Here is an 18,935-nt window from a genome sequence, read left to right as displayed (position 1 = left end):
AATGAAGAACGTTATGGAGAACCCTGAGCATCCTCTTCAGTGTCTTTAGTCAGAGGTTTCTTTAGATCTGCTGTAAGACAGACCGCTACAGGAGATCCTTCCTGCCCACATCCATCAGCATCTACTACGGCTCCTACAAAGCCTGCACAAAATGAGCTACAATGACATTTAATTTTCCTTTGAGATTATTAGTGTTTTTGAATTTGAATTGATATTGAATTGTAGATTTTTTTTATCTTGTGCATAAAATACCCTCCTGTGGTTAGTACATTTTCTGTGGACCTCAGGACTTTAGGTGTGTGTCTTTCAATGATCTAATTCCTTAATGTTGTTGACCAATTTCACTCCCCATTAACGTTTTGAAATAAGACTTTGTGTTATAGTGTGCGGGCACTGATGCTACCACGACATTTTCCTTCAAACAAAGGCCACTTTGTTCATGTTTGAGAAGAAGCCAGCTGTGTCCAGGTCTGAGGTTTAGTTTAGGGTGCTCTCTCACTTTTATGTCCTCCCACACAGGTTGCCCATCGCTCCCATGAGAAGGGTGTGTTGCTGCCGTTGGAAGGCAACCTCCCAATGATCTGCAGAGGAGATTGTCTCTGTGTGGGCAGGTCAGGGCCTTCCGCATCAGAACACACAGCTGCCGGCGATCACAGGAAGGATCTGCAAACCACAACAGGCACCTTCTGACTATTGTGTCTCGGTAAATTGGAATGTGGCCTTTTATAGATTACAGACATGGTGACTCAGCAGAGAAACATGCACCACACCTAAGTATCCTTGGGCAACTTATTGTATCCATATCAGTTGTTTGGCTGCTTGTTCACGATGAAGATGGACAGTCAAAACAGAATTTAATCCCTCAGATGAGACAAAGATCCTTAGTTTCAATGGTTCTGCAGGCATTTGGAATCCCAGCAGCTTCATTAGGAGTCAACAGCCTGGGTGTCATAGTAAACCACTAACGGCAAAAGCTGAGCAGGTTAAATGCTTCTCTTTTCATGTGATCAGAGTCATATAAAACTTTGAATGTGTCTTTGTTGGGAATTTTTCTGTAGGCAGAAGCATTTACCTTACATTGCAAAAGCATTCATTCATACAGCTTGACGTTTTCCCCCTTTTGACATATCACATCCATATACTTCTGTATACTGTATACTGTATCAGGACTTTAGACAAGGATACATTTTGTAAATTGTAAAGATGTTTTCAGTCTCTACCCTTGAGCTAATATCTTTCATCTTTTGCTGCTGTTGCAGTAGCGAGTAGTTACCAGCTTTGCACATCTTTAGACATCGTTCTTTGCAAAATAGCTCAAGCTCAGTCAGATTAAATGAAGAGCAACTGTGAACATCAGTCTTGTCACAGATTCTTAATTTGGATTAGGTCAGGACTTTAAAAGTAAGACTCTGAACAAGCCCATGTTGTTGTCCTGCTAGAAGGTGAACCTCTACCCCATTTTTGAGTCCTTTGCATCCTCTAACAAGTTTTCTTTTTTTTCCAGCCACATAAATCTTCCCATGAACTCTGACTAGCTTCCCCATCTCTGCTGAGGAAAAGCACCCCACACAACATGATGCTGCCACAACTATGTTTCAGTAAGGTAATGGAGTGTGCAGGGACATTGTTAGATTTCCACCACACTGGACATTGTTTGTAAGCTTTTGGCAAACTGTAAATGAAACTTTTTTTTTTTACCTTGTCTTGGTAGGTTTTCAGTTGTGCACTCACCTTAAATACTGTGTTTAGTTTTAATATGAGGATTAATCTGTGGAGATGCGTGTCTTTTGGGATGTGATGTAATGCCTTTGTTGGGTGAAAGGCTCTTCTGAGATTGCCCATTGTTGACTTTTTAAAGAAGCAAGCAAATCATCTGGTCCCTCAATAAAATTAGCCAAAACTGACCAAAAACATCAGCTGTGAACTATTATGTTCAGATAAAAAATTCCACTCTGTTTCTCCATGAAGATGAGCCTGGCAACCTGAACAACCAAAGGGGCAACCAAAGGGATGCTTTTGATTTGGAACTGGTGATGACAGCCGGTGATGGTGGTCGGGACAGGGCAGCAGTGGGAGGGTGGTGTCTCTTGTCTCCTGTTATTTGAGTCAAAGTGTTTTTGATTGATTACACTCCCATCGTCTCCTTTATTCTTCTGTCAAACCACCGTCTTTTTCTTTTTTTCTGGAGGGGCTCTTCCCTCCTCCCATTTCCCTCCTTTTACAAACCCACTCCTCTTTTTCCAGATGGCATCTGCTGCCCACACATCTGCATTGTGTGGCAATCATCTACACCAACTCCGCACGCACTCACGCACACACACACACACACAAACACACACATACAGGGGCAGCCATGTGCCAGTAAATGTTTGGCAGTAATCAGCTTTGTCAAAAATGATTTACATCTAAGATGTTAACTAATCCTAAAGGAACAGTTCCTGGGTTTTGATGTATGGTTCAGGTAATAGGTTGTAAGCAGTAATATCTTAGCTGCTCTCTTGGTGTCTTTATTTAGTATAAATCCAGATTAGTTGGGGGCCAAAGTTAGCGGCTAGTCTGAGAGGAGCCACGACCTTAGTAGACTTCTAGCATCTTAAAACAACTCCAATCTCAAAAGATTTCATAACAGTTGCTGTTTTAAAGCTATTTTATGAAGCTTTAAACTCATGTCATGTTTGCATTAGATATTATTATTCTCATTTCTACAGAAGCTGACGATTACTTACAACAGAAATGGTTTTAACCAACCATGTGTAAATCCATTACTGAGAATGGAACATGTAAACCATTCAGTCAGAGTAACTACCAGACAGAAACAAAAGCCGTCTAAAAACAAATCAAGTTTTGTTCACTTAATCTGCTATAATATTTCTTTCTTTTCAAATGGCTCTACTTTTCTGTTATGGAAATGCATTACATGTTCCGCTCTCAGTAAATGTTTTTTTTAGGAAGACTGCTGGTGACACATGTCCTCCAACCTCCATTTATGTTAATAATCATCGGCTTCTCTGTGATTACCCACTCAATGCAAAGGTTTAAATGTTTATAAAATAGCATCTAACATTTTTGAGATTGGACTTCTCTAGGACAGTAGATCTCCGCTTAGGCCTTGGCCCCTCTTAGACTAGTCGCAGCTTGTTATTTCAAAACAATCGTCCTTGTTCTACTTCCTCAGCTCATGGTTTAATACACTTTGTCTCCTATTTCTCTTGCCTGCTTGACGCTGTCTTTAGAATAGAGGTCTTATTGTTACTATTGTTGAACACTGTAGGAGCTATGATAAAATAAATCAGAAGGAGTAAACAAAAAGACTAAATGAGATGAAAGCTAAATTCCCACAAATAGCAACAACAAAAAAGTAGATCAGACAAAAGCTGTGAAGTTTGAGATATAAGAATATTGAGCAACAAAGTTGTATCACAATGTTTTTTTCTAATCAATATATTCTAATTAGTATTTTGTAATCTATCTCTCAGCGCTGTTGTTGTTGAAAAAATAATAAGAAGCCTCTGTGGCCTTTGACTAAGCCTTGGAATTTAAGCAACTGTACGTGCAATTTGTAGATGGAAATTAAATTAAATTAAATTATCAGCTTCAAGCTTATTGAAATAACACACTGCCAGCCTTTCTCCATCATTCGTCATCCAGGAGTGACCCATTACTTGTTGCCCTCCACCTCTTGTTATTTTCTCCACCTACCTAACTACTGTTTGGGCTTTTGTTCCAGCTGCGATCTCTTCAGTCCCTCCTGCTGGTCACTGACCCCCCCAGGCTACTGGCCCTTCCCAACGCCTTCAAATCCCCAGCCTCATGCAGTGTTCGTTCAGGCTCGGCAATCAGGGACGGAGAATCCCCAGAGGTCCAAGTAAGTGCGAGTCAGGAGTCCACAAGTGAAAAGGGATAAAGAGATCAAAGAAGAAGCAGGAGTGATCCAAAATGTCGGGAGAGAGATAAAATCCAGAGAGCTTAAATTATTGCTTACACAGATATATGGATACAGCCATGACATCATCATCCATAGCCCATAAGCACAGCTGTTCTGTGTTACTCCAGCACCAACTGTTTTACAATTATAACACTCATAAGGATCAGAACCCCACTATATTGTCCAGCCAGTAGAGGCGTTAGTGTGATGTTTGTTTTTCTTTTGCTCCAATTCGCTGCTGAAATAATCGTTATTCTTTATATTTTAATCCAGGTCGATTTGAATGTAAGACCTTATAATCCTATGCACAATTTAACAAATCCAGGCTAACAACAGCAGCCATTTTGCTGCCGTCATTCTTTTCTCATTATGTTTCATTGTCTCCAGTTTTATTTAAACAGTGCAAACTTGAAATTTTTTGTATGAACATCTCTGAAAGCAGTCAAATGACAAATTTTCTAAGCTTCAATGATGATGGTTTTTAAAGGATGTGTCTTGTTTCCTGTTTGATTAGACACTCTCAATAACAGTTGCCAATGCACAATGAAAACTCTCATTATATTTAATGATTGTTGTTTTAAAGCACAAACAAGGCTGACATTTGTAAATGTAGCACTGATATTGGCTGTTTTATACCTTTGCTTTTTTATTTGTCAAGGAGTTTGAGATAATGCGGGTACCTAGCATTAGCTTACCATGATTAGCTTGGGAGTACATCATGCTTTAACAAAAAAAAAATAGTAGCTATATGAAACAAAAACATCATTTCAAAATCTCTGTTTTAATTGTTGCTGGCAAACCTAGTTTTTGACTACCCTCTTTGCAACATGACTAATGTATTTTGCGCAGATTAGGGTTATGTATCTCACAAGAGCATACTCACCCTCTATCCTGTAGAACGGCATACGTTCTCTAATTTGTTAGGCATCTTAGACCGTTTTATGTCTATTAGCCTACTCTTAAATATATAACTTTTAGACCATGCAAACCCCTCATTTGACCTTTAACCTGCCTCAACAACTTGTCTCCAAGTCACATCCCTTATTGCACACACACACAAGTGGTGTCCTGGAATCTCCAAAATATAAATGTTTTCATGATCTTGACAGTTGCTATGCTTAAGTTGACTTTTGCCTGAATCATTATATTTAAGTTTCTGTAAATTTAGAAAGCTTAAACACAATCTGTGATTAGCCATTGCTTCAAATAACAAGGGTTGTGTTGCACGTTGTGTGTGAACCCTGAGTTTTTGCTCAACAGAGTGATTACACGGTTGAAACACTAAATGTGAATAAAAGCCAGTGCTTTTGGTATGTAGCGAGGCATCTCAGAGGCATAGCAACTTCAACCCCTCCTCCATACCTTTTCAGTTTTTTTTTTCAAAAACACACAGGGAGGGTGAAAACACTTGGAGTGTTTTCTGAAAGAGGCTATTACAGCTCATTGCTTCACAGAAGTATTTTTCTGTCATGCTTAAAAGCATCTCTGTGGTTTTATCCGTGCTATGTAAACCTGAGTGTTAGCAGCAAATCAGGGTGGAAACAAGGGTTTTTAACCAATCAGTTACAATGCATTTTAACTGATATTGTAATAGGCAAATATACACCATATTGACAAAGGCATTCATTCATCTGGCTCCACAAATACATGAGCTTGAGACTCATACCATTTTTAATTTATAGAAATATTTAACAATTCTTCCAGAAGCGCATTTGTGAGGTAAGACACTGATGTTGGAAGAGAAGGCCAGTCTCACAGTCTCCATTCTAATTCATCCCAAAGGTCTTCTTTTGGGTTGAGGCAAGGTCTCTGTGCAAGTAAGTCACATTATTCCACACCAAACCCTCTCATCCATGTCTTCATGGACCTGGCGCCGGTCATATTGGACCACGAAGGGGCCAGCCATAAATAGTTCCCACAAAGTTTGGAGCATGAGATTGTCCAACATTTATTTGTCATTCCACTTGAACTAAGAACTAACTACTTTATGGAAAGCTACCTATTCTTCCTATATTCATAGGCTATTTGTTTGGAAAATTTATTTTTTGCAGAAATGAGATGTTTAGCTCTAGGTTTATCATTCAGTGTCTCTATTTTAAAAAGCTTAAGAAACAGTAAAATGCAGACAGGTAGATAAAATCCACCTTCCATATCGTTATACTAAACGTGGTCAATTGTTTATCTGCTACAAAGGAGTCAAATTATGGAATGCTTATATCCAGATTGCAGCTCTGTCCATCACTCTCGAAAAGTTTAAAGATGGACTCAGAAAACATATTTTGAATGAATTATAGTTATAAGAATTGTTTCTATTTTGGGTTTAATTTGATTGTGTTGCATCTCTGTGCTTCTTATTTATTTAGCATGTAGCTTTATGGTTAGTTTTATATATTCAATAGATCTTACTTATGTTTCCCCTTTTTAATGTTTGTCATGGTTAATTTCCATTTCCCTCTTTATGTGTAATTTTGAGTGGATCTAGTTGTAATTTTATATTAGCTGTGGTGAGATTTATAATAACCTTTTTGAGGTTATTATTCCATCTGCACATTTTGTTTCTTTCCTTGTAGATCTGTTGTGAATTGTTGTTTTATTTTGCAACTAAAGAACCAACTTAAAAAACGAACCCAACAAACATTCGTACCATAATCCCCTCTGCACCAAGCTTAACATTTGACACAATGCAGTCAGGCAAGTGTCATTCTCCTGGCAACTGTGAGGCTTGGATGTAGCAGCTTGGTAATGAAAATCCATTCCGTGAAGCTTTCTACACACTGCCTTTGAGATAATCTAAAGGCCACATGAAGTTTGGAGGTTTCCAGCTACTGACTTTGCAAAAAGCTGATGCCCTCTGCACAATCTGCCCCTCAGCATCCGCTGACTGTGTATTTGTATGTGGCTTACCACTTCATGGCTGAGTTAGTGTAGTTACCAATCACTTTCATTTTGTTGTACAGGTACATCTAAAAAAATTTGAATATCATGACGAAGTTCAATAATTTTGTCCCTCATTTCAGATAGTGTAAGTAATGTATTCTATATACTCTGTGCACCTAAGGTAGTCTTTATTTCATGTAGATTTGTTGACAATGGCTTACAGATAATAAAACCAACAAAATTAAAACACCAATTTTAAAAAAGAATGTTTAATGAATAAATGTTATGTAATATTCATATTATGTTGTATACAATCATGGGGAAGACTGCTGACTTGACAGCTGCCCAGACGACAGTCACTGACACCTCCACAATGAGGGTAAGCCACAAGAGGTCATTGCCAAAGAAGCTGGTTGTTCACAGTGTGCTGTATCCAAGCACATTTATGGAAAATTGAATGGAGGATGAAACTGTGGTAGGAAGAGGTGCACCAGCAACAGGGATAACCGCAGCCTTCAGATGATTGTCAAGCAAAATCCATTTAAGAAGCTTCACAAGGGGTGGACTGAGGCTGGACTCAGTTCATCAAGAACCACTAGGCACAGGTGAACCATACTCATCGGCTACACATTTTGCATTGCTCCTGCCAATCCACTCCTGAACCAGAGATGTCAGAAGTGTCTTACCAGTCTAAGGAGAAACTGGACTGGACCATTATTCAATGAACCAAAGTCCACTTTTCGGTTAACAGTAAAGTTTTCATTTTATTTGGAAATCCATGTCCCAGAGGCTGGAGAAAGACTGGAGAGGCACAGAATCCAACTTGCTTGAAGTCCAATTAAAAGTTTCCACAGTCAGTGATGGTTTGGGGTGCCATGCCATCTGCTTGTGCTGGTATTGGACCAGTGTGTTTTCCGAAGTCCACATTCAACACAGCCATCTACCAGGAAATCTTAGAGCACTTCATGCTTCCTTCTGCAGACAAGCTTTATGGGAATGCTGATTTTATTTTCCAGCAGGACTTGGCACCTGCTCCCGCTGCCAAAGGTACCAAAAGCTGGTTCAATGACCATGGTGTAACTGGGCTTAATTGACTAGCAATCTGCCCTGACCAGAACCACAAAGGAGAATCTATTCGCTATTGTCAAGATGAAGATGAAGGACACCAGACCCAACAAGGCAGATGACCTGAAGGTCTCTATCAAAGCACCCTGAGCTTCCATTACACCTCAGCAGAACCACAGGCTGATCAACTCCATGCCCTGCCGCATTGATGCAATAGTGCAAAAGGAGCCCCAACCATGTACTGAATGCATAGAAATAAACATTCTTTACATTTCTGTTTAAAATATAATTCTTTTTTATTGATCTTATGTCATATTAAAACACTGAACACTGAATTTTGGATTTCAAAATCTTTAAGCCATAGTCATCAAACTTGCAAGAAATAAGGGCTTGAAATATTTCACTCTATTTGTAATGAATCTTTATAATAAATGAGTTTGATTTTCTGAAATGAGTGGAAAAATATTGAACCTTTCCATGATTTTCAATTTTTTTAAATATATCTTTAAAACCACTAACAGCTGACTGTGGAATGTGTAATGGCGACTTTTACGATTGGACTCATTGTACAGGTGGTGTCATATTGTATGTACCACACATTCACAATTATAGGGGCAGTCTGCATGCATGGGGACTGGGTTTTTCTTACACCCATGGCTATGGCAGTGATCGGAATATCTGAAATAAATGATTTGTATTTGGAAAGACTAAATAGTTGGAATTTAAAATATAGTTGAGCTGTATATGTTAAACTCACTAGTTATTTAATTAGCATTAGAAGAATTCTTGAGCTCGACCATGGACTGTCATTAGTTGGAGAGGGTTGGTAAATTCAGCACTAAAGTGTTTTGCATACAGGCACATTTCTGACTAAAACAAATAAACAGCAACTGACAAAGAACTCTTCTGCCTTCTTTGAAATCCATCTTTTCTTCCAGCATACAGCATCCACCTTAAGCCTCATACCAGGTGGCTCACTGTTTGGTGACCTATTCGTTGCTCTGCAACCCAGGTCTTTACTCCCTGGCAGCAGTGTTTCAATCAATAGCACACGGCAGGTCCGGCAGACTAGCCCGGCAGGTGGAAGCGCTCTTTGTGGATGTGGAAAAGCAAGCGAACAGCAGGATATCCTTTGTGTCATTTCAAATTTACCTGAGGGTTTTTAAAGTGGACCGCTGTTGAGTCCGCTGTGTTATTTGCTACCCTTCATGTTCCAGTCCTGAATCCTTGTTGTTAGAAATGCCAGTGGTTTGTGAAGTGACAGCAGGACACATGTGCTCCTACAGAGCATTTCTCCTGCAATATAACAATTCTGATCAGGGCACGTCTGGGTCCCACTTCTTTCTCAAGAAAAGCTTAAATAAATGCAGGGTGGAACTGAAAAGCACATTTTATTTCCAAGGTGTAACTGAGGTATGTGCTATATAACTTGCTGTGTCTTGTTTTATGAAACATTTTGTAGCAGAGTTGTATCAATGTCACCACTTACTTTGTAATACCATGAAAGCAATTTATTTTTCCTGTTTAGTTTCTTTCTGGTGTTATGGGGCTGGAGGATAATCTAACAAACTATTGTTTCTGTTACATTATACTGCTGCCTTTAGATACATTTAGATGTGTATGGCAATGCACTTAGAGTTTAAAGCATCAGAATCATCAATAAATCATATTCAACTCTATGTGAAGGACTGCCTTGAAGTTCTATTTGGTAGCTGCTAAAGGGAATGAGCACTGTAGAGGGGGTAATTTAGGGTTGCTCTGAGTTACTCAATGGTTTCGAGTCAGGTGCTTTTTCTGCATCACAATGGCAGGTTTTCACGTGACGTTGGTTGGAGTCACGTGACCGCACCTCGGGATCGCCATCTTGGGTGGCAGCTGCAGCTTGTTTTCCTTATTTAAGCGTGATCGGTGAAGCAAAACCCTGGACCTTTCTATTATAACTATGGTGAAAACTTGCTTTATTGTGGGTTGTGCTGCAGTTGGTGGTCAAGACCAACGTTCATTATACCGTCTGCCAGCTGTGACAAAACAATCAGTGTGAGAAAACAAAAACACTGAGTATAAAATGTCGACTACTGTGGCTGAATCGGATATCCAGGGAGGATTTGGACGGCTTGAACCTCACTCACGCCCAAGTGTGCAGTGCACATTTTGTGACAGGTACATGAATAATATACGTCTACATTTATTGTAATAATATTCCGGAAAGTCGTCTGCCAAGATCGTGAGCTGATCAGTTGATTCTGAGCAGGCAGCGCTCAGCACTGTGACCCATCACGAATGTTTATATATTTGTTGTGAAAGTGCAAATAAAATACATAAATTATTTATTCATGTCAGATTATATTCGCACGTGTTGGTCTGGATCGGGTCGGGCTTTGATGGCCGCTGACTCGGGTCTGGTAAGCTGGACTTTATGAGCTCGATCTGTACTCAACACCGAGCTACAGTAATACCAGTCCACACATGCAACATTTTTTCTCATGCATAAAATGATCAAATCAGGGACATTTCCGGAGACAGCTTAATCCAAGGACAGCTAGTCTAAAACGGGGACTGAAATCAGACATTAGCGACGTTTGTTCACCGTAGTTCAAACAGACCAGTAATATTTGAAATGTGTTTTACATGATTAAATGAACCATATAAATATAAAATGCAGGCATTATTTCAATAATAATCATAAAGAAAGAAACATATATCGAGCCCTAACGGACTGTCACATATTTTTAAGTGTTTTAAAACAGCCTTCCTTCATTGTGTGATATGTGCAGCCAGTCATCCGCATTTGCGTTAAACAAACCATATGCATATGGATCCACCTTGTTGATGACCACAGTTTTCTTGAGGTACATGGACTTATCAGGAGGCTGCAATGACTCCAGATACTTATCCAAGGAGCAGTGTTGTGAAGAGCTGTGAAGCAACACGGAGCCACCCAAGATGGCGGACTGGAAGTGAGGCAGGGACTTCAGTGACATCAATGAAAAGGGTCCATTGGTGAAAGACAAGCAGCTGAAACCTAGGAAAGGGTGAAAGAACATTCATGCAAGTAAAAATGTGCAACTCTAAATGTCTGTGTGATATTTAAAATGCTAACAGTGCATACATTCAAGACCTGTGTCAAAAAAGACAACTCCTAACAGACTGAAGAGCAGGCAGTGGGGATTAGTGGGAAAACAAGGCAAGGCAAAGCATGTGTACTTGGATAGACCCAGTAATGTACACAGGAAATGAATGTGCTTTACTGAAAAAAAGTCTGATTACATACATAAAAATATAATTATCACTTAAAAAGAAACATTAAAACGTCAACTCTGAAATGTATTGTAAAAACAGGAAGCTAGTGCAGCGATTTATGGTCTGATGTGATATAATCCCTCTTCCTGGTGTTAGTAAGGTTTTGACATTTTACAGGCACTTAAAAAGATCTGTTACAATAATATATCTACCTAAAATAACACCAGGCTCCAGTTTTAAAGTGTTATTATTTGACCGGAAATGTTTTATTCTGGCAAAGTTTTTAGGATGGTTTTTGGCTGATTTATTTTATTTCAGTGTCTTGGTTTGATATTCTAATGAAACCTTTGTTTCGTATATATTCTGTGATTTTTAGCCTCAGTGGGTCTAGTTAGGTGCTAATCCATAATTCTTGGGACCAGAAACAATGACTTCTATTGTTTCTGCATTAGGCTGTAGGAAATGTGGACCAATCCTCTAGTTATTTAAGGGATTGTGTTCATGCGGTGACAGAATCACAAAGTTGCGTGTCATCAGGAAACATATTGGAGGAGATGTAATACTACATAATCTGACCTTAGTATAGATGTGAAATGAATTATAGGAAATAGGAAAATAAAATAGAGCTGCATGTGAAAAAGTGTGGTTCAGGCTTTAATATAATCTTCACAAATAAATTACAGCCTAACCACATATCAGGTGTTAAAAAAAAGATACAATTTGTTTACTGTTTTTAAGTCACATTCTGTTAAAAGCTGAAAAAGAATGGCTTCTTATTTTGTTTTCAGCTGTAAAACAGGTATATTGTAGTCCATAATGTAGCTCTGTGCTGTAGCAACATGTAAAACTGGCAGCCGGCCAGTAAATCAATCTGGTGATTAACTCATGTTACATGGTGACACATACAAGACGTCTGTAATTGCCTGAAATTCTAAATCTGCATATTTATTACACAGACTGATCCATTTAAAAGGGAAAATGTACATAAGTAAAAGAAGCTGACAGGCATGCGAGAATAGAAAGAAATTACTTGTTTGGCTACAGTAAGTGCAGCTGTATGACATGTATTTGTCATGCTTTTTGGAAAGACTATTTGGAATATTAAAACTATGTTTTTCAACTGCAATGCAAACATTACTGCCTATCTGTGGGTGTGGGTGTGTGTGTGTGTAGTGGGAAGTATACTGAAATGGTAATAGAATCTTAAAACACTAATGCACAGTCAGTGCTGTGCATAAATACGGTATGTTCAAATGATTGTGTTCCTTTTCAGAGAAGTAACTGCTTTTTACATACCAAACTTGAACTAAGCAGCAATCCCAAGGGTTATTGGACAGTGTCCTGTTTGGAAGTGAACAAAAGCTGTAACAAAAGGAACCTTTCGAGTAAAATTAGTGCCCTTTTAAAACTGACTGATTTTGTAAAGTTGTCTTTACACCATGGTTCTGTTGTTACTATGCAGTCTGCTGCGGGCAGGGAGTAAGACCAAATGGTTTGGCAGGTGCAGCAGAGGAATAGCTAAATGCATTCTGTCACTTCTAACCTTTGTCTCCATATATCTCACTGGTAAGTATGACCAGAATAGCAAAGGAGATGTTGTCTGCATGAGTGACAATTTTGTCAGCTGATGGGTTTCGATTTTTATCAAAGACGAACAGTAACTTCATAGTCCTTTGAGGCAGCAGTAAGTGGCAGCAGTTAAAAACATAGTCTTACTCGGCTGCATTTTAGTCTAACCTTCAGTCTCATTTCGCTTTCTGAGAACTAAAGCAAAAATATAGATAAATGAGAGCATCTTTATTGAGATTGCAGCAAATAACAAAAGCAGTTAGTGTGAACAAAGAGAATTAAATAGATGTAAATAAGCTGACAAAAGCCAGGGCGTTAACAAATCAATGTTCTTTCTGACACATGATGTCAAAACCTACAGTATATTGATTTGTTTCATTAAGCAATAACCAATGATCAAGAACTAGTTAATGTTGGGACTGTGGGTGTTTAGAAGGTGCACTATAAACATCAAATAACTCAGTTTCACCATTTGTAAACTGAACTTGGAAAAAAGTTGTTGTTGAGGATGAACTTGAACTCTGCTCTCACAAAAGAAGCATCATGCACATGTTTGAGCTCACTAAGGATACTGAAATCCTTTACTTCTAACAACGTCTCAGCCCATAATTGTTAGTGTTTTATTGTTATAGGTTCATCACTGCTCTCATTACACAAGGTTTTGCAAACTTTGTAAAAAAGAAATAACTTGTCTCAACAATGTGCAGCTGTGAGCTCCTTCAAACAGCTGCCTCGCTTTCTGAAGATGAACAAAACTGATGTCAACCATCAGTGAGACAATCAGACTATAAGAACACACCAAAACACTTTGCAGGCCATCATTTATCTCTATTTATTATGCAGTTGGGAGGGGGTAGTTAACAAGAAATTGGTCTTAAGATTGTTTGAAAGACAAACTCTGGACTGGGGGTTGGTGCAGCTACATCTCCATAAATATGACTTTTAGCCGAAGTCACCTTTCTAGCAATTGAAATAAAGAAAAAAATGAATATCTGAGTTTTTCAAATGTGCTACTACAGACCTCTAATAGAAAAAGTTGTGACTGAAATAGTGTTTGTGGCACATTTTGGAAAATGTGGAGATTATCATAAAACAAACACCACTCAAACTGTAACAATCATGACTTGGCCTTGTTTTGAAGCCAGTGGAAAAATGTTCATCTCTTAGCTGCAATCCTATGAATAAATTTAGGTAAATAAAGGGAAATCCAGGGAGCAAGCAACAAAGTCTGCATAAATTCTGACTGTGATGCTTCTGCAACAGAGGTATGAGTTGAGGGTTTCAAGATTCTTCTGAAGTCAATGGTTTCCCACAAAGGAGTTGCAGAAACTCCCATGAATGAGTATTTAAAGACATAACTTTTCATAAGGTCTTCATCATCTGAAATTTTTGCCAAAACAGGCTTAGTAAAACAAAGGTTGTTAATCATTCCTAACATATTAGAGATTTTTACAGCCAATAATCACTGTGTTAGCTTTGTGATCAACATTTCAACATCAGTGGTTTGTCTCCTTATCTGCTCATGCCCTCCTCATATCCTTCTTGCATGTTAAGAGAGAATGCTATACACTGTCTTTGAGCATCTTTATATATATATATATATATATATATATATATATATATATATAAACTTCAAGAGTTTGTCTAACCCTGCACAGATATACACAGATCCTTGCGTTGAATATGTCTCTTTCAGTGCCTCCTGCTCCTACAAAAAGGCACTGGCTGTATCTGGATGATTTGCAATGATAGCAGGGGAGTGTGAAGTAGAGCTGAGCATGGTAATGACAGAAAGGTGGACTGGTTGCTATGGCGTCCTGTCGGTACACAGTGACACCGAGAGCTTATTGAATTGCACGAAAGAGGGGATGCTGTCAGAGAATGGAGAATTACACACACCCATTGTCCTGTCAAACTATTAATACACATTTTCTCATGTTTCAACCAGAAATTTTTATGTATTTTATTGTGACTTTATCTGACAGGCCAATACAAAATAACAAGTGATTATGAAGGGGAAACGACACATGGTTTTCAATTTTTTTGCAAACAAAAATCTGAAAGGTGCACTGTTCATTTGTATTCAACCTAAACCACCTTTCCACAATTACATCGGCAAGTCTTTTGGGGTATATCTTTACGAACTTTGTATTCCATCTAAAAAATGACACTTTTCAAGGCCCCTCACTTTCTCAGTTGGATTTAGGTCTGGACATTGACTGGACCATGCTAACTAATATGCTTTGATCTGAGTGTAGCTCATATGTTTGTATGTTTAGGGTTGTTCTTGTGTTGGAAGGTGAATGTCTGGGCCAACCTCAAATGTTTTGCAGTCTCCAATTGGTAATCTTCCAGTATTACTATGTATTTAGCCACAACCATCTTCATGGTCCCTGCTGAAAGAAGGCATCCACTCAGCATGATGCTGCCACCAACATGTTTCAAGAAACACATAATCACATGTTCAGGACAGTAGGGTTTTGCATGTAGATAAAAATAATTTAGATTTCACCTGAATAGAGCTCCTTGTTCCGCATGTTTGCTTTGCCCCCTTTATGACAAGCAGCAAACTGCAGTGGGACTTCATATGGATTTCCATTTGTCCCTCTTCCATAAAGGCCAAATTTGCAAAGTACGCAACAAATAGTCTTTCTGTTGACAGCTTCCTTCACCTGAGCTGTGGATCTCTGCAGCTCTTTTTTGGAGTTACCATTAGCCTCTTGACTGCTTCTCTGATTAAGGCCTTCCTTTCCTGTCTTGTCAATATAGGTAGATGGCCATATCTTGGTTGAGATTGTAGTTATGCCCTAAAATTTCAGTTTTTGGATACACTGAAAAGTTCACTAAGATGTTCAAAGCTGTTTTAAACATCTACAGAACTTCCTCCCTGACCTGTCTGCTGTGTTCCTTGGTCTTCATGATGCCTTTTGTTCACCAGTGTTCTCCGACAAACCTCTGAAGCCTTCACAGAACAGCTGGCATTTTACTGGGATTAAATTACAGACAGGCAAACACTATTTACTAATTAGATTACTTCCGAAGGCACTTGGTTGCATTGGATGTTGTTTTGGGGTGTTAGAGTAAAGGAGGCTGAATACAAACATGATATTTAATAACAAAACTTTTTCTAAAAATTATGTATCCAAAGCCTTCCACTTCAGCACTTTATTTTAGCCTAGTTTGTGTTTGTGCTGTGATAGAATTTCTGCATAATATATCTACATGTAAACACTACGTGTGTCAGAAATTTTCTGTAGCATCAGAAAAATTTTCTCTTTTTACTGGAAAGAGGATTTATGTAGGGCACAGTTCCTGCTGATAAACAGAAAACGCCCTTAACACTTTCAAAATGTGTATTCACCAGAAGACAAAGCCATCCCGTGCAACTGACAGCTGCACACATATTTGCTTGAAATAAGCATATTCAAACACACACAAATAAAAGAACAAACGAGGAAGCTGGCAATATCCAGTCACAGCAACTAAAACACACAGCAGCACACTTCCAGCATGGGACAGCATGTGATGATAACAAGCTGCGCCAAGCCTGCGCCAAACATCAGGCTGAGGAGTCACACTGTCTCCCACTGGACACAAAATAACACAGTCATTCAGGCCAGTGCTGCAAATCAAGGAGAAGAAGAAGAGGTTTTTTGTGAGATGGCACACATAAGTAAAGAGACCTGCTATATTCAACACTCTGACTTTGCTTCTCATTCTGCTGATGCCTGCCTGCACATTCACTGTCATGCTTTAACACACACACACACAAGTAGCCTCTTTGCCAAAATAGCAATTACCGACTCTGTGCCGTGAGATAGAAGCCGCTGGCCCCCGAAGCAGCTGCCTGTTATTACTTATGTAAATATCGCATGGCAGTGTCTCTATCCAATTACAAAGAAATGACAGTGCATATATGTGTGTGTTTAGGTAAAGCATGGACCTTTGCCTGCTTGGTGGTAAGAGCAGAGTGTGTGTTTGCCATCTGTGGTGCTGTGTGCGCCATTGTGAAAGCAGGATATTTTAAGTCATTTCACTCAGGAGAACTGAGGAAAAAAGAACAGATGCATACAGAATAGGAACTGTTACTCTGAAAAAGGAAAGTCAGTATATTCACATACAATGCAGCTTAATGAAGGAGAGGTGAACAGAGACATAATGTGAAGGAATGAATCATACACAGTTAATGACTTTAAATAATTTTATTCTCAGCTCCTTCATTTGTTAAAATGTTAAACCAGAAATACATTTTAAGGATTTTAGAATTTTTTTGAAGATGTCATAAATCCAATCCCGTCTTTGCAAAAACAGAGGGTCTAATGAGGGGGTCAAAACTGTTGTTACCATTCCTGCTTATGGCAACAGCATTTGAAATTCTTAGCTCCTGGTTTTGTAAAGCTGCGGTAGAGGGAAATCATACTGTCATTTTGCTGCCAAATGTAATGTATATTATTGTGGAAATTACCTTCTACTGTTAAAAGAGTTTATTAGAGGGAAACATTCATTCTCCAATATGCTAAACCACAATAACTTGATTTGAAAAAGTAACAAACATCCTAAACAGTGATTTAGTAAATCTGTAGTTTTGGAAACACCTCTATGGGTCTTGGTAGAAACCTCTAAGGCCATATGGGCTGACAGCCATCTTTGAATTTTAGTCTTAAATTACTCCAGCGTTTTGATTGCAAGACTGAAAACAAGTGCAAATACTTTATTTTTATATGTATTATAAGAGACAGCCTCAATTTTCCTATAGCCTAACAATAAAAACCTGTTGTAAAAATGCATTTGCAACTTATTGATAAGGGGTAGATATGAATGATAATTATGGCTAAAACACATTATATCACCAACGCTCATAATCATGGATGCTTCTATTACAGTTAAATCCAGGTGTTCTCTTGGCCACTTCAGATGGCACTTTCCTTCAACTTAATTTTTGGTCATTATCTCAACGAGGACCGTCTATAATAAACAATATAATGTGATATTATTTCATAAGATAACAGACTGCAGACCAAAAGCTTATTAGGAAAGGAACTTGTTGTAAAACATATGATTTACAACATGTTCCTTTCCTAATATGAAATCACGCACAGTAAACTGTGGATGGCTAATCATTTGTAGCCCCTGATTTGCCTCATTTTAAGCTGACAGATAATTATAGATCTCATCCGCATCCCTTCCCCTCAGCAACTACACAGTAACCTTTCTGTCTGAATCGTGGTCCAAGTAACAGTCATCACTTATACTATATTGCTAAAGGTTTTGGGTGACCCCTCCAAATTCCCATGTCCCAACCACTTATGTGGCTACAGGTGTATAAAATCCAACAGAAAGGCATGCAGACTGTTTCTACAAATATTAATGTAATGACGGGTTGCTCACAGGAGCTCAGTGAATTCCAGTGTGGTACCATGATACGATGCCACCTGTGCAATGGGTCCAGATTTAAAATTTCCTTACTACTAAATATTCTACAGTCTGCTGTATTATAACAAAGAGAAAGTGATGGGGAGCGTCAACAGCTCAGCCATGAAGCCCTGACAGTGTTTTGTAACTTAACTTGTTTAGTCCACATAAAACGCCAAATTTTTAAGCCTTACTTCCCACGCTTTTGTAGTTTGTTTATGATAGTAAAATAAACTAATAAACTAAAGCAATTTGTACTTTTGTGTTCACAGTGAAAATGTCTCCAGCCAGGATTTAATAGAAAGTGACACTAGTTGATCTGCTTTATTATGTTGAAGGCGTTGAAGAACTTGAAGGCCTCAACATAATGAAGGCCTTGAAGGCCTTGGTTGGGGCAGAGCTTGCATTTATTATTAGTTCAGTGACAGACTGCAAAATTCCCATAAACCCGGTTTAGAGTCACCTTTTATCCTGCCATGCTTGTAGTTAGACTGTGGGAGGAACCGGAGCATAAAGGAGTTTGAAGCAGGATGATCTGGCGAACCCAGAAAGAAAACCAAAGATGGTTCAAGAACATACACCTCCTACAGAGAGGTGACAGTAACTGCATAGAGCGCTGCTCGTGTTTCTGTTTAAAACATTGACCAGAAAGAAGACTCTGAAAGGAACTCAATTTTCAACATCTCCCGGTGTGTGTAATGCCTGTGGCACAGACCTGCTCAGAACAGAGTAAGTGTTGCATTAAGCCACTTCAATAACATTGAATCCACTCAACTAAAAGCAGGTGGGCTACCATCCATCCCACCACAATATGGAAGGATATACCTTTGGAGTGGAGTCCCCTGTG

Source organism: Girardinichthys multiradiatus, chromosome 18, assembly GCF_021462225.1.
Source record: "Girardinichthys multiradiatus isolate DD_20200921_A chromosome 18, DD_fGirMul_XY1, whole genome shotgun sequence".
NCBI lineage: Eukaryota > Metazoa > Chordata > Actinopteri > Cyprinodontiformes > Goodeidae > Girardinichthys > Girardinichthys multiradiatus.
The sequence above is the reverse complement of the archived record's forward strand: the minus strand, read 5'-3'. Positions refer to the sequence as shown.